We start from the raw sequence: 4,523 nt of genomic DNA, 5'->3' as shown, positions 1-4,523 counted from the left end.
CGGAACTTGCTTTCTTAAATCATTCGTTTTTGAGTGATGATTTTTGAGTATACTGCAGTATTATAAGCATTATTACTTTGACTTCCGTCAAAACAGCCCTGACGAAGTCCTGAAACGTGGGGCGAAACGTTGGCTCAATAAAAACACGGTTAATCAACAATCTTCCAATTCCAATTTGATTCCCCAATAACCAGACACTAAACAAGGGTTGTTGGGGTTCGGACTTATTCCCCAGACCTCAGCAGCCAAACAATTCTACTTTCAATCTCCAAAAGGCAAATAAAGATACTATGGCCTAACAATATTGTTAGTTCTCAGCATGCCAAATAAACCCTATTTCCTAGTTCTCTGTCTTCAATATTTACTAACTGAAATATCCTTCCCCGGTCTATTGTACTTGGTAAGTCTATAGCACCAATAGTCTTAATCTGATTTATTTCTTTTGACTCGTACAGTTAATAAAGTAATTTTATTTTTGACTCTACATTATCCACCATCTATTATCTGCCCGCTATCATTGAGTTTGCACAAATTTGTCAGCTCTACGCAAGAAGAAAACCAATTTTAATCTGAGCTTATTCATTGGTTCTGTCCTACAACTTACTACATGCTGGTTACTAATACTAGTAGCCAAAGTGAGAAGGTAGTATTATACTTCTACCTTATAATAATAAGCAAGGTTGTGATAAAAGTGTATTAATAGTGTGTGCAGAGAAATAATTTTGACTATGGTTTTTAATGGATAATTGACTTATTAGATATAAATGTTTTGACCTGGGCAGAATAGCCTGAATGAAGTTTTTAAAAATTTAAGATTATAAATCTTATATATAATTAATACAAAATATAACTATACAATAATAACTCTAATTACTACGTTACAGCTTGTTTATTACTGAAATATTTACTAACAGACAGTTGTTTGTAAAAAAAATAAATAAAAATAATTGGGAATATATAATATATTATTTTATTGAATACTCGAGCATAGGTTGAATCAAAACTGAAAGTAGTGGACTGCAATTTAAGGGGATCCAAAATGGAAGTGAACATTTATCCAACGTCCTAAACCATAAAATTATTGCAGCCCTAGGTGAAAAATCTGTCAACAACAAAGCCTTCGAAACATACGTTTTGATAAAATCATAATGAACATGTGATTCTTAAAACACTCTTTCGAATTCACAAGGCTCCAGGTTAACACGAAAAATGTAGATAACTTATGGAACACATCATTAACGTCTTATGAAAAATATCATAAAATCTATCAATACTGAAGATGGAGCTATACTACGATGGGATTGCAGCAGCAGATGATGATGATTACCACAAAACCAAAAAGCTTGATAAAGAAAAACTTCTAAGCCTGACTAGCCAATGCTTCGCCGCGCACGGTTTCACACCTTTGCATTTGTCCGTAGTAAGTAAACTATTATATACATATTTTTTTTTTTCAGCAGTGAACATATTATATAAATCATGATGAATGAATACCAAAAATCAATCAACAATGAGAAAATAGCTTTATACATTGTATCCCAATCAGCAAATATGTTTTAGACAAAATTTTAGCTCATCTTAAGCCCTATACCTTGTGATTTTATTTGATATGCAACTTGCAAATTCAAAACAAAGAAATTACTTTGGCTTGAATTTTGAAAACATTGAAAACACAATTTAAGATTTTTTTTTTATTTTGTTAACAATTATATATTAATAATTAATTATATGTGTGAGCGTCTGTATGAAAAGTTTTTTTTAAATATTTATTTATTGATATTCACAACTGTAAATTATAATACATTTAGTAAATCTGATCTAAGTTGGAGTGTTACAGGCGTGTAGAGAAACTACCCATTGGTAGCACTCTAATGATATTTTATATTAGCTGGTCTCGTGGCTATCTTCTTTTCAAGCCCCAGGAGGATTGTCAGGAATGGAAGAGGATGCAAGATTAGAAACTAGGGGGTTTGAGTGATTAGGGAGTTTATAATGGAAGGAGTGATATCTGGTTCGGGCTAGATCGGTTACATTAAGGTCTTCATGTATGATTTTATTTGTGACAAAGTAAGGAGCATTGAGAATTTTACGAAGAATTTTGGATTGTAAGGATTGAATACGAGAGGAATTGGAAGGTTTAGTGGAGCCCCAAAGCTCAACTCCATATGTCGAGATTGGCCTTATTACAGTCATGTAGATCAATCTACATGTAATGTGTTGGAAGTTTAGACCGTTTGTCTAGTTAGTGCTGTAATAGTCGAAATCGACGTGCAGATTCCTGTATTTTCAGTCTTGTGTGAGGATTTCAGGTTAATCGTTTGTCCGAATGTAGTCCAAGGTAGCGGATCTGTTCGACAGGGGTAAGAGTAACATCATTAAATGAAACTGTAGGGCAGTCAGTAGGTTTACGCCGAAGGGTAAAGGTGATTTGATGTGATTTGTTGGAATTTATCTTAATTCTCCAATTACGACACCATTCTTCGAGGGCTGTGATATGGGAGTGTATGAATAGTAAAATACAAATTTCTGCTAATCCGTTTTTCTCACTCTCTCTATTCTTCAACGTTTCATGTCTTTTGACATTATCAAGGAAACACTATATTTTTATCATCATCACAAATTAATTGTTTTTTAATGTAGACTACAAGTAAAATGAATACTCGTAATTTTAAATAATTTTTAAATATTAAATAACTTAATGGAATAAAATCACAAAATAAATGAATAAATAAAAAATTTAAACTAATATAAATGTTAACTCAATTTATTGGAATGTAAAATGTAAGTATGTATACATTTCTTTTTATAATGTTAATTAGAAATGAAAATTATAAATTTATACATTACACATTTAGACATTGAAAAAATGGAAAATTATTAATATAAACAAAAGAGGTTTGTATTTCGGTTTATTTTTTTTAAATCTGTTATTCCGGCTTATATTGTTGGTCAGATCCAAGCCAAATTTCAATATAGAGAAATGATAAAATCACGAATAAAATCCAAATTTTAAACGGATGCTATAATTTTTTATATAAAAAGAAAGAGTCACAAAATTTTTAGTTTAATTGCTGTCTATCCTTGAATAAAAGGTTTGTTGAATAAGATGAAAATGTGCACTTGATAATTGACAATAAATTAGGGGACAAAAAAACAACACAAATTTTATTCGTTGCAACTTACTATTTACATAATCACTTCTGTTATTTTACTAGTTGCAATTATTTATATATTTTACTTAGGTCTAAGAACATTTTTAAATGCAGACTTGTTAGTTTCAACATTTTATATTTAGAGAGTGTTCTGTGTTAACTATGGGAAAAACTTTATTTTAATTATTGCTCTGTAAGTTATTACTTAAATGTAACTTGTCATATTAGGTTATATTATTCAAAAACACATTTTTTTTTTCAAAAGCAATATCATCAGACACTTATGTAATTAAACAGCAATTATAGATTTAAACAAATTGAGCTACATGAAGTTTTATTATTTGGCAAAGTCTAAACTGTACATGTCAATAACCTAATAATTATATTCTTATTTATTAAAACATTCTCAATATAAAAAATCGTAATATATAATCAATAAACAATATTTATATATTTTATAATAGCCATATCCACATGCTCATATTGCTATTATTAATAAACTTCAAAGGTGAAAATAATATACATTAATTAATGAAAGACAAAAGCAGACATATAAAAACTTTTTATTGCATGATAAAAGTTGATACTAAAACTATATATCCAGAGAATGGTCATAAAAAGACCATAAAATGAGGGAATATATCCTCCAGTAATGTATTCTTTTCAACAATGATCTCCACCGTTTGTATGGTTTATAAATGCTCCGACATTTTCTGCTATTATAGAAGAGCAAATTATTACTGTTATATTTGAGCAGTGGAATTTCAAAACGTCTGTTGTCCATTCTGCAATCTCCATGGATGGTTGAGATTTTTAGTAATCAGGCTATCGAACTATCGCACCACCTGCTAGGGTGTTTGTCCTTTGCTAGAACAATAGACAAACAGGAAGACACGAAACCGACTTTGTTTATTGACATCTAAGAGTTAGGGGAAATTTTAGATTCTTAGGGCAAAATTAATTTTCATTTCCTGCAGAAACAGGAAGCTTACCTTCCATCGGTAGGAAGAAAGCAAAATTGTAAATTGAGAGTAGCATTGAAAATTAGGGCAATGAATCTAAACCGTCTACAACCGTCTGGAGAATATTCAGTTTGTAATTAATAAATAATCACAGAGACCGTTAGAAGAGGTTTCACAATAGTTAGGAAGCTTATTAAGAAGAGCTTTCGAAGAATCAAATTATTTTTGTGCCAGTGTGATATAGCAGATGTTTCTCGACAAGTTTGCTCTAACGAAGTTTTCCTCTCTATATCCTTTTTAAAAATACTCAAAACTTTATTAATTATATATATTTTTTGTATAATCTCGTAAAGATTACAAGGTAACAAAACAAGTTTCCCAGAAAATCCGCAAGGAGCTCCTCTGCATT

The 4,523-nt window shown here is 30.4% G+C and overlaps 1 long non-coding RNA gene across 1 annotated transcript in view; it reads left to right on the top strand.

The window, feature by feature from the left end:
- The first annotated feature begins 933 nt into the window (after positions 1–933).
- Positions 934–4,523, top strand: part of LOC106692841 (uncharacterized) — a 3,874-nt gene continuing 284 nt past the window's right edge. Inside the window, exon 1 of the long non-coding RNA XR_010842671.1 lies at positions 934–1,420. This is a non-coding gene — a long non-coding RNA (uncharacterized lncRNA). The remainder of the gene's footprint in view (positions 1,421–4,523) is intronic.

This window comes from Halyomorpha halys, unplaced genomic scaffold (genome assembly GCF_000696795.3).
Source record: "Halyomorpha halys isolate HHAL.00 unplaced genomic scaffold, Hhal_1.1 Scaffold74.1, whole genome shotgun sequence".
NCBI classification, from domain to species: domain Eukaryota; kingdom Metazoa; phylum Arthropoda; class Insecta; order Hemiptera; family Pentatomidae; genus Halyomorpha; species Halyomorpha halys.
The sequence above is the reverse complement of the archived record's forward strand: the minus strand, read 5'-3'. Positions and strand labels throughout refer to the sequence as shown.